The sequence below is a fragment of the Schistocerca serialis genome, chromosome 1 (assembly GCF_023864345.2).
Source record: "Schistocerca serialis cubense isolate TAMUIC-IGC-003099 chromosome 1, iqSchSeri2.2, whole genome shotgun sequence".
In the NCBI taxonomy this organism is placed as follows: Eukaryota; Metazoa; Arthropoda; class Insecta; order Orthoptera; family Acrididae; genus Schistocerca; species Schistocerca serialis.
Window position 1 is genome coordinate 444,757,133 of NC_064638.1, and position 19,660 is coordinate 444,776,792.

Below are 19,660 nucleotides of genomic sequence, written 5' to 3' on the forward strand. Positions count from 1 at the left end.
CCTTGAAAAAAGCCATTAGTGTGTGCCTTTCAGAGGAACACGTGGAAAAAAAAGAGGCCATTATCCTCGCTATTGACATTTCTTTGTAGAAAGCATCGCAAATATGACACGCTCAGACTTGAAAACATATGATTATACTGTGGAGCTTTTAATTTATGATATTTACTAAAATGCCTAATGAAATGATGAGAAACGTTTTACATCTATTGTCTTTCTAGTTGAGAGTTTGCTCATTTTGTTTAATATCAAGTTTCTAGCTGCAGCAGCATTGGTTAAAATAAAATTTAATAGATGTACTAATATAAATATTTTATGCCTACAGATCCAGTAAATAATTTTATGATCTATTCAAAAAAGTGAAGGAGCATAAGAAGACATTTCCCTTCACAGGAATTGCATACGGAATTTTCTTTTCAACTACTTGGTAATTTTTTTGGTAGAATAACTTCTTGTGGTGCACCACTTTAATTACATAGACATTAGGATGTGAATATACATTTCCCTTGCCTGCATTGTTGTCTTTAGTGTAATATTTTTTCTTCTTGAGGTATGTCATGTTCAGATATAAGTTATTCCATTTGCTGCTGCTGTTTGTCAGGCATAGTGCTACTAAATTTCACTTTGTATTACTCTGTTAAGCTAGTTTTACTACTGATTTATTTTTCTTGTTGCTGCACATTGGCTCATATTAGTTGTAATGTTGCATTGCTTGGTAATTTGATTTACTGTAGCTTGCTTTGCAATTTTCCATTTTTTTTGTCATTGCTGTTTATGTTAATTATTTGTGCTGCTGCATTGCCTCGTCCCTTAGTTTATGCATCTGATTTCAGTAGATTTAAGTTAGCTTAAGAGGGGGTAGCCTATAAGAGACTGAGTTGTGATGAATTTGAAGAAATGCACTGAGAGGTTATACGAGAAAAGTACAGAAAGCAGGTATAGATAGGACTTTTGAAAATAATGAAGAACAAGGGGAGATCTCTGAGAAGTAAAGAAAGTTTTGTTTGCAAAATACTGCAGTAAAACAAACCCTGTCCTTTCCTTGTGTTATCCCACTATGTGCTTGTGTACCCTTGTGTACTTATGTTCTTCCTGTCTTTATATGTTTATCTGATAAGACTTATGTTGTAGAATTTTTCTAATACTCAGCTACATGAACTATGATGAGGAATACTGTTATCCTCAAATATAATTTGCATTAATAATGTGTTATTTACTTTGTAAAGATGTTAGACATTATTAATTCTGTTCTGTTTTAATGCTCATGTGTGAAGTTGATGTTTCAATAATTATCCTGATCCTTTATGTATTTACTTATGTCATAATTCCTGTAACACTGATGTATATGTATATTTCTATTCTTTTGTAAAGCCTGCATTACTACAAATGTTATCCGTATTATTATGTATTTAATGATGTATTTTGTACCGTTGTTATTGTATTCTTATGTTATAAAATTGTAATTGATACCAGTTCATCATATTATTAACTTGTGAGTTACATTTCACTGCACACGTTTCTGTTGGTCATGGTATATGGACAATATGTGAGAAGTAGGGACTGTTAGTGTTTGCACATGTGTTAATAATTCAGCAAGGGACTGGATAACAGCATTGCTGGTTCTAAGGACAATTCCAAAAACTTGGTGAGTGCACAAGTGGTGGTTATGGACTTGCTATATTATCCGCAAGACTCTTCAATGGTGATTGTGCACCTGCACAGTCGCAGCAGATGGCTGCTGGCCATCTCTACAAGGACTACAGTGGGTCTACTCTGTGATGACCTACCTACCAATATTCTCCAAAACTTCGACTGACTCTGCGGTGGGTTTGCTCTATTGTGGCCCGTTACCTGTCTGCATGTCAAGAGTCAGCACTGTCTTTTCGTTGGAAGGACAACACTACTTCTTCAAGACTGCATGGAAATCCACTACTTCCGTGTGCATTTTCTTCTACTGCTCAGACTTTGAGAAAAACACTGCTATTTTACTGTGATGTGCGATCAGGACTGTCTTTATGGACTGTGAGAAAATTTTAGCTTTTGACCAACATTGTATCAATAAGTGCGTGCATTTGATTTCTTTGTTATTTTAATTATGAAAAATTTTTTCAAATCTGTATTGGCCACTGCCCAAAACAATTTGTAAAGTTTTTTGTGGGGAGCATGGGGGCTATGTAAGTAGGCTGTTTATGTTTTCTTATTGGCAACGTTACGTAGCGCTCTGTATGAAAATCACTGGCTGTGCTGTGTGCAGTCTGTGGCTATTTTGCATTGTTGTCTGCCATTGTAGTGTTGGGCAGCTGGATGTTAACAGCGCATAGCGTTCGGCAGTTGGAGGTGAGCCGCCAGCAGTGGTGGATGTGGGGAGAGAGATGGCGGAGTTGCGAAATTTGTAAGACTGGATGTCATGAACTGCTATATACATTATGACTTTTGAATACTATTGAGGTAAATACATCATTTGTTCTCTTTCAAAATCTTTCATTTGCTAACTATGCCTATCAGTAGTTAGTGCCTTCAGTAGTTAGAATGTTTTATTTAGCTGGCAGTAGTGGCGCTCGCTATATTGCAGTAGTTCGAGTAACGAAGATTTTTGTGAAAGGTATAGGTTAATGTTAGTCAGGGCCATTCTTTTGTAGGGATTATTGAAAGTCAAATTGCGTTGCGCTAAAAAAATATTGTGTGTCAGTTTAAACACAGTCATGTATAATTTTTCTAAGGGGACGTTTCAATCGCTGTATGTACACGTGTTTTCTGGGTGCCACAGGATGTCAGCCTTTCACCCCGAGCAGCCGGATCACCAGACTTGTCGCCAGACGAAAACGTGCAAGATGTGGTGAAGCGACAGGTACAGCACTGTGACCCAATGGCAACTGGCACAGATGAACTTTGGAACCATGTGAATGCAGGATGGATGGGTCTACCACAGGAGTTCGCGGCTTATACTTGTCGATGTCATCACACATGGAGCATGTTATCAGGATCATTGGTGGAAGCTGTGCCAACAGGACACATGCTGAATCGAAGTGACTGAGCTGCTAACTATTTCTGCAGAACACACCAATATACATGTCCTGTGAATATGAACGTCCTGTCTCTAGTCGTTCAATGTTTTTTGCTTTTTTCTGAGCATGAGTGTAAGTCCCGCGCAATTTCATGTGCGTAACATCCTGTAAACTGTATCGAGCATTCTTGGGACGCGCAAACACCAATTTTTGTAAGAAGTACGCCTTGCTCTCCCATTCATATCCGCAGCTTTTATCATGCACTACACAGTCATATTGCTGCGAACTTATCCGAAATCTTCCATGTACGTAATTATGTTTAACATCTGCTCCTTGGACAACGATAGTCCTTTACTACGTTTCCTTGGAGACGGGATTTATGGGTCCCTGTCCGACAAGAATGATGGGCATCGCTCGACATCCGATTCAGTGTCACATTCGCTTGTTAAACACCCTTTGTCATCACTGTACTCTTCATGTACGTCGCCAGCACAGTCGAAAGTATACGACACCACATATTCCATTGACTCTCCTACCAGAAGTGCTAATATTTTACCTGCCACTGCTTTCTCACTCTGTGAAATTACTCAGATTCGTTTCTGACGAAATGCCAACTTCGGCAACTGTTATGATAGGTATAATGCAACGTTTGCTTTGTTTATCGTTGCCTTTACTCTGCTTTGTATCAACACCAATAACACTGTAGCACCGCCGCGAGTTTCTGTCGACTAGGCAGTTCAACTACGTTCCGTTGCCTCATGCTGTGCTCACCACTGGATGCCTCCAGTCCTGATCGCTGTTGCAAGTAGTAGCCAATATTTTCCTTGCATGGTAGACAATATGTGGGGCGTCGAATGCCGTAAACGTCATTGACCTTTTTCGACGTCGCACTCAAGGGGTTCCTAGTGAGCGGTATTAATGTGTAGATCTCCGCTCTTATACTACCCTACTTAATCGGGATCTCTGGTTAATCCTGATCTCCGGTTTATCCGGATCTTTTTTTATAGTACATAAGCTATACAGAATTTGATACTCCAAATGTTACAGCAGCAACATTCGACAACGACATTTATTAACTTTAAATTCAGCCAACCGCTATCTCGGGTCCAGACGTGGTATCAACTCTGTGATGTGGCTTCTCACTCCATCCGGAGCCTCCGGTCTGAAGGTGATTGCATAAACCGAAATCAGTACCAGAAATTAAAAATGAATAATCGATACCAAAGATATTGTTGACAGTGAAACACAAGGTAGAAAAGTTCTGCCTTACAAAAGTTTTGTTTTACACAAATAAGTTTCGGCACTTCCTGTGCCATCTTCAGTGGGTTTTATTTATTTTATTTCAGAATCTGTTTCTTCTTGGATAGGCCATCTAAGGACCATGTGACAGTTACAATTACTTACTCGTTGTCCTTTTTTTTTTTTTTAGTGCTCTTTCACATGTACATTATGTTTTCTCTCCTCGAATTCTGTCCACTCCACACCGTTTTTTTTTTCACTGTCTTCTCTCGGAATCCTTCCATATTCAATAATTTTTCCCTAAATAGTTCTCTGTCAGTCACTTCGCACAGACAATAGCCATTGCACTGTAAGTAGAAGACTTTAAATATGTATCACATCACTAAGTGTAAGGAAAGAACTTTGTCACTGTGCCACTACGCAAATTATGACAACCTTAGTTAACTATTCAATTCATTGAACACATTCTGTTGAGTAAAATCGTATAAAAATACAACTTTTACGTTATTTTTTTCTAAATTCTTTTATTTCTCGTAGTCTCAACTTTTTTTGCCTTTTTATCCTACAAATATCTGAAGTTCATTTTGCTTAATCTGATGTCTTGCTTCCCTTATAAATATCCAAAAAAAATACCAGTCTTCTTTTTCTCAGTACTTTTGATACGTTTTCTGTATTTCGCTTCATTTCATTGCTACTTCATACTTTCTAACCCTGCCTAGTTTTTCGTGATGTTAATATTTTTCTAAGAATTCGCCACTCTTGAATTCCTAGTTTATCTAAATTGTAATTTAATACTACATATTCGCTTGTGTATAGACGTTCTTGTTTCACCACTGTACTGTAATTTATTTTCGCATTTTTAGACAGGCCTTTTTTATTGTAAAGGTAATTAGTTACACTAACATCTTTAGCATTTTATGTATACATTCCTCTACAGCCCTTTTACCATATCAACATCTTGGATTATCTCCCAAAGTCATTTACAATTTTTAACCTTCTCTATTTGGCCAATACACAGGATGTTTCCGTGACGATGTAACAAACTGTCATGAATGACGGAGAAGGATAATCGCACAAATATCAGGTAAGGGAACCTAGCCGGCAACGACCTATTCGAATGTTATAATCGAAAATCGCTCTGATACCTCTCACAGTGGACCTCTTTTATTGCGGGCTCTCTGCTTTCCACATTATGGGAGGAGGTAGTATGGACCAAAACAAGAAAAAAAACCAGTAAATATGGGTTCTACAGTTCAATCCTTGACAACTATTATCACTTGTTCAGCAGAAGAGATGTGTTTCACAGTAGCAAAGACGAACAAGTGCACATACCTCTTATGTACATTAGAGCCCATCTTTGTTTTGGTCCAAATTACCTACTCCCAAAATGTAGAAAGTTGAGAGCGTGCAGTAGAAGAGGTCCACTGTCAGAGGCAGCAAAACTAGTTTCGCTTGTAACTTTCTACTCGGTATTTTCCGGTCCGGGGTTCGTTACCTCAAACTGACACATTTATCTTTCTCCATCATTCACGAAGGTTGTAACATCAGGGAATCACCCTGTATGTTTTCAGAAATTTCAGCCCATTTTTAATATTCGTTGAAAATAAAGCTTCCTTTACAGTATTTCTTAGGCCAATTCCAATGACTTTCTCTTCAAAAACGTTGATTTGTATTCTTTCTACAGATCATTGCCACATTTTAAAACCCTTTGAAGGTTACATGAATTTCGCTATAAAGCTGTTTTCATGTACCAAGAAGCGATAATCAGACGCCAAATTTTGCCTTACTTTATATCTAAGGTGAGGTAGTTAGGATAAGCATTAACAGACATATCCAGAATGAATAAATGTACCTAATGCGATTTTATTCTAGTTAGAGTGGAGAATATGACAAATTTCCTGACGTTCACAAGTAATTTTTATCGTCTATAGCGGCTGGAGTTACAACAACGACGTTGTTTCTTTCTAATGGGACTATGCACTTTTCCCATGGCATTTGAAAGATGCTTCTAAGAAAAGTTCAATGACCTGACATATATGGGATCCAATCAAACAGTATCAAGCTAATAACGCCCACCATTCTCCGGCATCAGGAGAAGAGATTCTCAAACAGATGCCCTGTTATACCAAATGCAAGCAAACAAGCATCTCATGTACGCTTCGTGTGTTTATTACCACGACTGTCACACCAAATGCGCAAATTTTTGACCTTGAGCACTGCTACACACAATAAAGGGATTCTGGAGAAACAATCAGCTCGTAAAATTTCATCTGGAGTTACGGCAGCTCAGGCCCATGTTATCAGGCTGTTCATCCCTTCTGGAGTCCTTGGTGTTTCCTATTAGACATTTTGTTTTAATTTTCGCCACAGATAAAAGTGTAAAAGTGTTAAATGTGGTGAGTGTGCAGATCATTTTGCGTTTCCTGAACGACCATTCCAGCGTTTTCCTTATGCTCTTTTAAGGGGACCACCATTACATGTGCGGAATGGAAGACACACCCATCAAGTTAGTAATACATTGATTACCTTCTATTCAGTGGAACCCACCGGGGTGGCCGAGCGGTTCTAGGCGCTACAGTCCGGAACCGCGCGACCGCTACGGTCGCAGGCTCCAATCCTGCCTCGGGCATGGATGTGTGTGATGTCCTTAGGTTAGTTAGGTTTAAGTAGTTCTAATTTCTAGAGGACTGATGACCTCAGAAGTTAAGTCCTATAGTGCTCAGAGCCATTTGAACCAACCATTCAGTGGAATACCTACCAATAATTTCTCTCAGGAACTCGCGATATTTCAGTGTATTCCGATTCCTGTCAATAAAACAATGACCAATGATGCGCATCTTCAAAAACACAAACAAAACGTTGTTAGATGAAGAGCGTTGTTTTCACCCGCTTGTTTCAGTCATCGTGGATTTTCAGTTGACAACTAATGTGTGCGGTGCGAAGATTGAGCTGCCCGTGGTTTGTAAACGATGCTACCTTCTCAAACAAAATTTTTCGTAGAGATGCAGCGTCACTTTGCACTTTTCGTAGATAATTTTCGGAGAACTGTAACCAATTTTAGAAGTCATTTCCTTGACGTTGTAGATGCATCGGAATGTGAAAAACATGAAATGAGGTGGAAGACAGTGTTCGCAGACCATCTGTTTGATTGATGCCTCTCTTACTTCCGAGCTGCTTCTTAGGGACAATTGCATTAAGTGTTACTACTGCTAAAATATTAGTTTCATTTCGTTCATCGGTTGCTCTTCTTCTTCAGGGGGGCGTATTTTATTGTCTGCACTTACAGTTTCTAGAACTTATTTTTTAATCTTTGTAAAGAGTTTTCAGATCGTTGCAACAGCGGAACACAGAATGATGGACTCCAACCCACAGGTAAACAGAAGAACCATATCCGAGTTCCTTGTTTGCTTGGATTTCGTATAATGGGACAGACGATTGTGGAACCTCTTTTCCCGATGTCGAGAGTATGTTTTGCAGCACTGTTGTCTTCATACTATTTGATCAAGTCCCATACTCGTTTCATCGTTGAAGTTCTCTTAGATGCATTGTTTTTTAAAATGTCACAACAGCACATTCAGTTCTATTAGAAAAATTAAAGTCGTTATCGTAATTCGCCGACTATATACGATTCATATTCCTTGCGAACGTCAGAAAATTCGCCATATTGTCCGCTATAGTTTGGCGAGAACCGCATCTAATGAAAGAGGGGACAGTTGGTCCACGACCGGTTACATTGAGATAGGGAACCAATGGTCGGAAATCCATATTTATTGGATGTACAGAGCGTACACCACATAACAAAAAGGTACTCACATGTTCAAAGTGACGACCGCCAGTCTCAATGCGTGCGTGGCAGTGGCGCACGAAGCTTTGCCGCACTCTTTGAGAGATCCATGGTTCTGTTGTATATGTAAACAGGCAGCTTGGATCCTAACCAGCAGGTATGATGCAACAACGTCTTGATGCAGTCCCAGAGGAAAAAGTTTAGAGGTATGAGATCCGACGATCCCGCTGGCCATGGGGCAGGGTCTCCTCTTCCAACTCAACGATGAGAATTGAGTGTTGTTTACGCGCTCGTTGAGAATAAACATCAAAGTTGGCTGTGCACCGTCGTGTTTCAGTGGTTCAAATGGCTCTGAGCTCTATGGGACTTAACATCTGAGGTCATCAGTCCTCTAGACTTAGAACTACTTAAACCTAACTAACCTAAGAACATCACGCACATCCATGCTCGAGGCAAGATTCAAACGTGCGACCGTAGCAGCAGCGCGGTTCCAGACTGAAGCGCCTAGAACCGCCCGGCCACAACGGCTGACCGCACCGTCTTGTTGAAACTACGTTCTTTCGCTGGCAACAAGGGATACGGTCTCCAAGAACTGTGTCATCACATCTCGTAGGAATACCAGGTAACGTGGACCATTCAAACGGGGAGGCAGCAAACAGGGCCCTGTTGGGTGATCTTGAACAATGTCACGACATATGTTGACAGAGAATCGTTGACGGTGGCCACTGATGTTGGTGGTGTGGGTATTATCTTTACTCCAGACACGGCTGTTGAAAACACCATCATTATGTCTCAACTGTGAACAATAATAATTATACAAAGTTCGGCACTACAGTACTGTGGTGGTAATCCAGTGACAGAAGTGAACGCGGGGCTCAAAATTCGTTGGTCCCAGTGCTCGCACATGTTTCTTATGATAGGGGTAACACCTGTTCCGCCAGTACGCTCTGCACTGCATCCTTCGAAGTATGCATTTCACGGGGAAGTTAACAGTTGATTACTGATGGGTAGTCGACCACAAATTCCAACATCGTTTCCACAAAGTCTATTGTTCGGACATGTCTTTGGTGAGGACCTTGGCCTGCTCTCTGTGGTATGAATGGCCTGTTTCGTAAGTTGGTACCCATGGAGATAAACTTGTCGAAGATAGGAGGGACGTCTGTTGGGAAAGCGTTTTCTGTACATTCGTTCTGTTTTATGGGCACTACATCCTGCCACAATGTACGTAAATTAAATGCGTGCCTGCCAACTCTCGTGAAGAGTAACGTTCTATATTTGGCAATGTGCTCTGCACTGTACACAGTAACACACCTCACCATGGACGCATCACAAGCAGTGTAATGGAAAGGACAACTGACACCATCATTTGTGGTGTGTGTGTGTGTGTGTATGTGTGTGTGTGTGTGTGTGTGTGTGTGTGTGTGCGGCACAAGTTAATGCGCCGGTGCGACAGATGCGGTCGTCACATGACACACGTACTGTGACCTAGGTTGTGCAGAGTATGCTTGTTTGGTGGTCATGGATGTACTCTGTTTATCACTCGCTGCCCATTACCGTTCACAACAGACAAATAGCTCTGAGCACTATGGGACTTAACTTCTGAGGTCATCAGTCCCCTAGAACTTAGAACTACTTAAACCTAACTAACCTAAGGACATCACACACATACATGACCGAGGCAGGATACGAACCTGCGACCGCAGCGGTCTCGCGGTTCCAGACTGTAGCGCCTAGAACCGCTCGGCCACTCCGGCCGGCGTTCACAACAGACAATCGGGATCTTTCCGAGAATGTGACAGAACTGCATGCAACTTCGCAGTACATGCATTTTGAGACTGGCGGTCGTCGCTTTCAAAAAGTACTATGAATTGGGTTGTTGTTATACAGTGTACACTGTGTATATTTATAACACAATAGGTATACATTTCCGACCAATGATTCCCTATGTTAATATAATCGAATGTGGACCCACTATCATCTATTTCAATTTGACGCAACATATTTGAGAGCACTTTCGGTGCTCTGTCTTTGCTGCCTGACCCTGTGTACAGCTAAAGAAGAGCCGAAATTTATCTAATGCGTGTCGACGTCAAGATGTAAGATCTTTTGAAAGTAGAGAGAGACAGAACAGATTCTTCTGCGTGGGAGGCAGCGTTTGAGGTAGATCTCTGCAGTTGGCAAAACTGCTAGGACGGCATTTGCTGCTGGACTTGGGCCGCAGTGCTCTGCAGTCCGGCCACGGCGCGCGCCGTACGGTGCGGCGGCTGGCGGCTGCGTGTCGTGTCGGGCGAGTAATCCGGCCGGGCGGCCAGATAAGCCAGTGTGCGGGCTTAGCGGCCCGCGACGTGCGCCCGATGAGCAAGTGGCCGCGGCCGCGGTCGCCCCCACCGGCGGGCCAGCAGCCGCTCCCCTAGCCTACCCCGCATCCGCCGGCCTTACTGACCGCACACGGCCTAATCACTACGTGCCGCTACCTGATCCCTCTGTCTCTCTTAATTCCCCCCTTGCAGAAGTCGCGAGAATTGACTGCGCGTCACACAAGCCTCCTACAGCGAGGATCACAATTAATACTGAAAACTGTCAGGAGTGAAAGTATTTAATAACAGAAGAAAACTCGATACGGACCACGGCTGCCTTCCCTATGACTCTTTTTTGTCATCAGTCTTCAAATTGGTTTGATACCGCCCTCCGCGAATTCCTCACCTTTACTAACATCTTCATCTCTGAGAATTACTTGCACCCAACGTCCTCCGTTATTTGTTGGGTGTTTTGCAATCTCTTGTCCTTCCCCTCAGTTTTTACTCATTACGGCGCACTCTAATACCATGGAGGTTATTCATTGATGTCTCAATACGTGCCCTACCACCCTTTCCCTTCCTCCTGTCAGCGTTTCTCACTTATACCTGACCTTGCCGTTTCTGAGGAGAACATCCCAGTTTCTTGTCAGTCCACCCAATTTCTCATACCCTTCAACAGAACATCTCAAATTCTTTGGCGCTCTTCTTTCCCAGTGTTCCCATGGTCAGTGATTGGTTTCCATACGTTACTAATCGTAGATTCTCAGAAAATTCTTCGTCAAATTAAGGCTCATGGTTGATACTACTAGACTTCTTTATTCTCTGTCAATAACTCTTGAGTGTATTCCAGGTGCCTTATCCCCGACTAACAAATGTTCCTGTGTCACAGGTCCTTTACCTGTTCTTGAGTTAAGTGGTTTCCCAAGATACTCCCACCCATCCCCCTCCCCTCCTCATAGTTTCTAATTGCTTCAGCTAAACGGATTGCAGCTGCTGGAATACTTAAACAATTGCGGCGCTTTTTCATTCTGATCGCATAAGGAAATGTGTAATTACACTATCACAGGTCGCTCATTTTTGGCTTATGTTGAAGTGCTAAAATTTACCTCTGTCACAGGGTGCCTCCTCACAGAGGCGCCGACTTATAAAAAATATTGGGATAGCCCATACTGGGGGTCTTGCCCCGGGAAATTTTCTAAATTTTAGATGAAAAATAGCGAGTTTTAAAGTTTTTTAAGCTATTTAGTGCCATATGATCAACATTAGAAACCCTAAAACTGGACTCTCGATAACTCGACGCTCGACGAAACTCGACAAGCCTGACACATTTCTTGGTTTTGAAAAAAGAAACAAAACACAAACACGCACGGTATTTTCGAAAAAAGCTAATTTAATTTACAGTAATGATCATGCTTATGGACTATTACCGAGCAGTGAATATATAGCCCTGAAAAGACTGAAATTATATTTAATTAAAATCTAAACTATTATTAAAAGAATAAAGCATAAAATATTGTTGTCGCACAGTAATAGCACTTTGATTAATAAGTGAAATACCTAATTTAAGCTTACTTTGAATAAGGGTTGGGTTGTTTCGGGGAGGAGACCAGACAGCGAGGCCATTGTTAGGGAAGGACAGGGAAGTAAGTCGGCCGTGCCCTTTCAAAGGGATCATCCCGGCATTTGCCTGGAGCGATTTAAGGAAATCACGGAAAACCTAAATCAGGATGGCCGGACGCGGGTTTGAACCGTCGTCCTCCCGAATGCGAGTCCAGTGTGCTAGCCACTGCGCCACCTCCCTCGGTTTTGAATAATGGTCAGATTTCATTAAATAAAAACAAATTTCTCAAAGTTAATGCATTAATACAGTTAATAAAGTTAATACAGTATGCCTAATACTTTCAGTCAAAAAGTATGTAAATAGCTGGTTGTAATTGGTCTTACACCCTAAAATATCTAAGTATTTGAACATATCTAATACAGTGCTATAGTAATACAGTACTAAACTGGTACTAATATTTCGAAACTAAAAAATTTAACATTATGTACGTATTTAACTCTCTGTTTTATAAAGATGTTTTATATTGCTCTAAATGCCATTATTAGGACTGGAGTATCTTTAGACTGGTGCAAGTGTCGACCATTTTACTGGATTACTGAATATGAAGTCGTTGATGACTGGTCGGATATCCAATTCATCCAAAACATCTCGTTGGGCATGAAGAACAGCCAAGTTGTTCAATCGCTTCTGCGCCATTGTTGATCGAAGATATGACTTCAGATGTCTAAGGGCGCCAAATGACCGTTCTGCTGTTGCTGTCGTGATTGGAATTACCTGGAGAAGCTCAATGCACTTCACTGCTTCACATAATATCTCTCCCACTGCAGGCTCTTGTGTAATGTACTTTCTTACATCACCCATGTTTTCTAAGATCAGTTGTTTTTTATTCCTGATATCGGCTAACATATTCAAGTGTAAGTGCAGTCTCTCAATGTCTAGGTCATTTGTGAAAAAGTCAGTTGATTTTTACAAATTTGTTTCACCTCTGTTTACTAAAGGCAAGCACTCTTGTTAAGCTGCAATGGCCTGTGTGATTCCAGTTGAAGCAAACCGCTCAGTAATGCAAGATTGCAACATTTTACAAACTTCAATGTAAGTAGCTTTGTAGTATTCTTTTGGGGTTTTGAAAATGTGTGGTGAGCAAGCTTCGTTGTTTTCATACTTCTTTGGTATTCTTTTATTCCGAGGAAGCGAAGGATCATCAGCTTGTGAAGGTTTTTCTTTTAAACACAATTTCTAAAAGTGTTCAAAACTATCACTCCTTCCATTCAATATACAAATCTAGCCCTCATATATTTTTTCCAAATCAGCAACACTTAGATGAGCGCATTGAATATTTTCATCAACTTCCTCTACTGGGTTCATTGCATGGCAATAAGGACGTAAAAAGAAACAAGTCTTGAATTGTAACATTGACTCAGCGTAGCCCGGACATTTGTAATCTGCCTCTGTTTTGTCCCCTGCAGAAAATGTTTCAAAAACTCTCGGAGACTGTCTACAACTGCCAAGTCTAAAATGTGAGCGGTGCAGTGCACGTAACGTGCTTTTGGTTGTATATGCAAAACTAACATTTTTAGTCCTTTGAACTTACCTCTCATATTCGAGGCACCATCATAGCACTGTCGACTTAAGTTATCCATTGAAAAATCAAGACGAGCAAAAACGTCTTTTAAAATACTGAACGGAGTTGGTGATTCAGTGTTGGGGGTCTCGTATAAGCCAATAAAGTCTATGTTGATGATTAAGGAATCATTGACAGTATGAATACAAAATGACAGTTGTTCGTGAATCGAAGAATCACTTGTTTCGTAAAACATAACAGAAAAATGTTCAGTCTTCTTGATTGAAGCCAATACCTTTCTCAACACATACTTTCGTAGTAGATCATGATGACGTTTTGAATATCGTGGAACGTCCACTTATACCCTGAACACCCTAACCAATGTTTAAACTCAGGTATGTCATTATTTTGGAGTTCCGACAATCGTAAAAAATTTGAGTTTACATCTTCGTGCCGTCTAATTACTAGTCCCTGTCGCCATAGAAATCGGACGGTAGTAAAAATTGTCTCAAGAGCTAAACGGCCTTTCTTCATGTCACTATCTAACTGTTCATTCAGTTGGGAGGCCACATTTTGGTTAGTGATAGAATTTAGTTTATTTTATGAAGACGGAATTTTTTCAAAGCTTTTTTCCAATTAGAAAACCCTAGAGAACTAAATGCATCTTCTTTTTTTGAAGAAAATTTTAATACATTTTCAGCATCTGCCTCTTGCAGATTATGCAAAAAACTCTTTCGGTAGATGCTTCATATTCTAGCCATGTATATTTGATCAACCAAGACTTCTCAAATGATCTTCCCTTACCGGATTGTCCAGGTTTCGACCGTGAATGGTTCTCGCCTGAAGACGACGAAACAATTGACGACACAATAATTGTTGGAGGTTGACTTGTAATATCATCAACTTCCAAGAGCACCTTTTTGCTAACAAATTTATCCATTGCAAACTTAATATACAATGCAAATATATATAATAAATATAGTCATATAAAATAGTCCACCAGACACTAAAGTCGGAACACTAAGAACGTCTGCAGCTTGCACTGAACGAAACTATCCACACTGAATGACTGCGACAGCAGGGTGGGCTTTATGTAGCTGCGGCGTCGTAATGTCTCGAAGCGTCAAGGCGAAGTGAGGCGGAGGGTTCCAGGCCCTTATGCTCCAGTCCTTTTGATGTCGCCGCGGCTGCAGTGCTGGCCCTCTGGCGCCAAAATTTACCAGGGGGTTTGCGCGCCGGGACAAATTCTAAGTGTTCTCGCAGCACCGTAACACCATCATGATTCACACCACTCGTTTTTACTTAACCTGCTTGCTACCATAATAATTATTTGTTTTAACTCATTACTGAATGTATTTTAAAAGGTAACTATTGTAAAACAAGGAAGATAAAAAATTCCAACATAATTTTGTGATTTTACAAAGCATAATGTAACTAATAAATTTTTTGGGGGGGGGGGGGGAGGCTCCCCGCCCCCTTCCCCCAAAACGAATATTTGAGGGGGCTCGGGCCTGCTCAGGCCCCTTCGAGTCGGCGCCTTTCCTTCCTCAGGTTCGGACTCTCTCTTAAGGAAACCAAATGCCTCGCCACATTCGAAGTCTCTGAAGGTAACAGCACAAAGAAATTGCAAATATGTTTATAACACATATGACTTTACACTTTGTAAATTCGGTTATACAATTGATTTTATTACGATGTTATCTCCCCCTGTGTTAGTGGAAGATTGAAATACCACTAAAAGACATCACCGCAACGACAAAAACGCCAGGTCAGGCATTATACCTGTCACTTGCACTTACCAGGCAGCACGTCATTGATATCAAATTCATAGGGTAGTTCACGAAATTGATCATGGGTGTCACTTTGCATGGCGAATAATTTTTCTTTTTCAGAGTTCGATTACACTCACTAGGTAGTTCAAATGGGAATCTCTGGAGGGACGACAATGTTCTTTCCAAGGAATACTATTGAGAATCGACTTTTTAAACTGACCGCAGAAGGATTCTACATCCAGCAACATACATTTCGCATAAGGATCACATTGTTAAAAACAGGATCACAACGACTATGTTACCATAACCATGCGTAAATAGTGGTCTTGGTTCTACAAGCACACACAAGAGTCGCTGATAGTATTGCCTTTTCTGGAAGAAATGCTGTCTGCGATTTGGAACCATGTCTCTCCAGTGAACCTCATACCAGCATTGGATCCTATGGAGATATCTTTTTATGATGACAGCTACTAGCGAATCATATTCGTGCCACTCTCATATCTCGAAGTGAATCATCTTTTTCGAACCTGTCTGCTACAGTAAAAATCTAGTGTGGTATTTTAGACAAACCTCTACATCCTAAAACTGTTCCTCAGTCTCTGACCTGCCCTCCCTGCAGCTTTGTCCACATCATCGTTCCAGTTTAAGTCAGAACCGAATGGAAGTGAGAGAGCACTACATCTAAGACTTCCTGAATGCCATGGAGAAACAGACTGAGCTGAGTTAATGCGACAGGACCATGTGTTTACCACTCATTGAAAATGGGAACATGTTGTTGTAGCTCCACCAACTGTGTACAATGTGTGAGGCCAGCACCAACGGCGGAGGTTCGAGTCCCCCCTCGGGCATGGGTGTGTGTGTCCTTAGGATAATTTAGGTTAAGTAGTGTGTAAGCTTAGGGGACCGATGACCTTAGCAGTTAAGTCCCATAAGATTTCACACACATTTTGAACATTTGCCAGCACCAAACAAAGCTTTCTCCTGCAACATGAGGTAGTGTAAAAGGCAGTACGGAACTGGAAGAACTACGAGAAGAGGATGAGGATTTAGCTACTTCACTGCCGTGCGTCTCCAACTACATACAGGCACTGCATTCCAAAGAATATCTGCGTCCCTCAGGGTCTGTCAGCCAAACATTCTACCGTCATTATTCTGTACCATCAAACAGAGAAAAGCTATGAAGTATAAAAACTCCGCTAATGTCACCTGGTAGAGAATTCCATAAGTTTTAATAACATCTCTCTTTTCCGACAGATCAAAAGAAAAAAAAACCGTCTGTGTGCTGGCATCGAGAATATGTGGTAATCCTATTAAATATACGGGCTTTGATCCATTGGAGCAGGTGGCCAGTGATGGAAGTCACTTGCATATCCCACGGACTAACAGTCGCAAGCAGGTCCCTGTTTTGCTGTCTGATACAGTGTTTTTTCTGCAGTTAACAGATCCAAACAGTGTTTTACTACAGCTTTGTACACCACAATACATTCTGTTTTTTCTATGACGACCTAAAGATCTTTGTCATGTTCTAACCCCCAACATTACCATATTTTGAGCCATCGGCTCCCACGGAAAACTGGACATTGCACAGTGTAAATCATGTTGCTGCTGTTCCCACAACACACACATTGGATGATCTGGATAACAGACAGTCGCAAGGTAAGGAGACTGGAAGAGTTTTGTGACATTGTGGAGCGTTTCCAAACAGCTATCCGATGGTGATTGATGACCTCTTCATTTAAACTAATCTTTCATAGTAACGATGTAGCAGATGGCTTGGTGTTCCACTTAAAAAGATTCCTCATATTACAGTCATGTACGCAATCATAGCTTCATTGCTAGCCATCTCCAGAAGGTGTTGTCCCTACTACCATTTGGCGTATGGTCACTGTGGACCAAAGAAATGCACGGAAAAGCTGAGTGAAGTAGTACATTTTAACAACATGTTAAAACGCGTTACTGACAGACTGAAAACTTGCGATTTATGTCAAAAGGTGAAGGTGACCAACTGTACGAGTCGTGGTCCCATGCAAAGTATAAGGCCTAACGACACCTTTGAATTACTGTGCGTGGACTTGTACGGACTTTTGCCCAAGTCATCAGGAAACTTTGCCTACATTTTAGTAGTGCTAGAAGCTTTTTCCAAATTCATCAAACATTACCCGATTAGGAAAGCTACAGCCAAAGCGGTCTATAGCAAGCTTGTGAACGATTATTTTGTTCATATTGGTAAGCCCAAGGCGATTCTATCAGACAATGGGGCACAATTTACATCTAAGTTGTGGAATGAAGACATGGCAAGTAATGGGGTCGAAGTGATCCATATTTCAGCTTACTTTCCGGCTGGAAATCCCGCTGAGAGGTATATGCGCGAGCTAGGCCGACTTTGTCGTACATATTGCCATCACAACCATAGGGCATGGGGCAAATATGTAGCAGAATTTGAGAGGATTATGAACACCTTGAGACATGAATCTACGGGATTTTCCCCAGAGGAAATCCTGTTGGATGCCACAAGTAAAAGTTTAGTGGAAGAGATAATCAAATTCCCTCCACGGATTGACATTAGCATTGTTGTGAAAAAAGATCGTTTGCGTGAAGTAATGAAGCTAAAAGCCGATGCTCGCATACGTCGTCATGACGCTAAAGCGCGTTTTGCTAAGTTTGCAATCGGAGACTTAGTACTTGTAAAAGCTCATGAGAAATCGAGCGAGATAGACAATGAAATCTCTAAATTTAAGTTTGTTTATAATGGACCATATAAGGTCATTGGTATACCTCACACAAATGCTTATTGCTTAGAGTATCCAAGCTCTGGGAAACTATTAGGTATACGGAACATTGTAGACTTGAAACTGTACCAACCTAGGATTGATTAATACCACAGAATGGGTAATTTGTACAGTATGTAAATATAGAGTGTAAGATTTAAACGATTTGCTAGATTACCATGCTTTTTCCTGACCAAGAGGACATTAAAGAAGTTGTAATTAATAAGCGATTAATTTTACTAAATGATTTAAGAGAGAGTGATTATTTATCAATTGAAAAATCCAAGCTGCTAGTTTAAGTTTTCAGCTGAGTCACAGTAGATTAGGCAATGTAAATATGATTTTGTAACTAGCTGTAAGATTTCATGAATGTGTTTTTTATTAGTCACTGCCGATGTACTTAGACGCTGTTTTAAGTTTCAGGCTAGTACATGCGTGTGATGATGGACAGTGTTGAGTTATCCACTGTGATAGTGTTAATGGACTCCTTGAGATTACTCGGGAGTGAGTTTTTCCGAAAGAATTCAGTAAAACGGACGTTATGGAAATGCCGTTACACAGGCAAGTGAGATCAAGCGTGCCGCACAGGTGGGCGCAATAATACTGGCGAGGCGGACCCAATGTCGGCTCTTGTGCTGCTATCGGCATTCTTTGTACTTGCGGGTACGAAAGGCAGAATAGTTTTTCTTCCCGGACAGCTGATGTGAAAGAATTCTGCTGTCAATATTTATGTTTTTTTCGATCTGCTGAACATTATTTTCTTGGTTAGCGTTAAGTGGACACTCATGTCGAGAATATTAATTATGAAAAGGTTACATAAAAATGTGTATTCGTTGTAATTAATTATTAATTTACGTATGATGATATACCTATTTTTTATGACCATGTACTCTGGTTAATTTTGTAAATAGAATTCCATTTCTTGATACTGTTAGGAATTTTGACGATTTTAGAATAGCTAAACCATTTTCTATGTTTTCTATGAATTTTAATATGTCGTCAACCTGTTTTATTTTGTGCAAGATGACAGAGTGGAATAAGATTAGGAGTGTCTCCACTCAATTATTACGGTCTAAAAATTGATTTATGCTTAATTAGATGAATGCTAAATTTTGTTGATGTTTTGAGCATATGCGTTTCCGCTGTTTTTTTTTCCTTTTTGGGACATTTTCTGACTCTGTTTAGGTTACACGAACATCCTCAGACAATATGGGGCACGTGTAACGCCGGAAACGCATATCCTTCTATTTCCATCTATTGTACTATAATTTTTTTCCTTGTTTTGTTACCTCAAGATATGACATTTCTGTGTCTTTATATATTGTAATTGTTTTACTATTTGTATATATATATTTATGCATTTATGTCGATGTATAATTGGTTGTTTTGTAAATATTATTTGTATTTTTACGCTGGGTCTTGCCTAGGGAAAACTATGCTATCGAACGATTACATCGATAGGTCGTGTGGAGAACCAAAGTGTTTACGATCTTTGACAGTGTTAACTCTGTCGCGTGGAGCGCGGGCAGAGGGGAGTCTGGCGGGAATAGGTCGGCGGAGCAGGGTGTTGTGTGACGCTCCCGCGAGTTGCCGCGCTTTCCGGGTTTGGCAGCATGTAATTGCGCTCGACTTGCTATGATAGTTTCGGACATGGTGTCGCGGACGGGAAGCGTTAG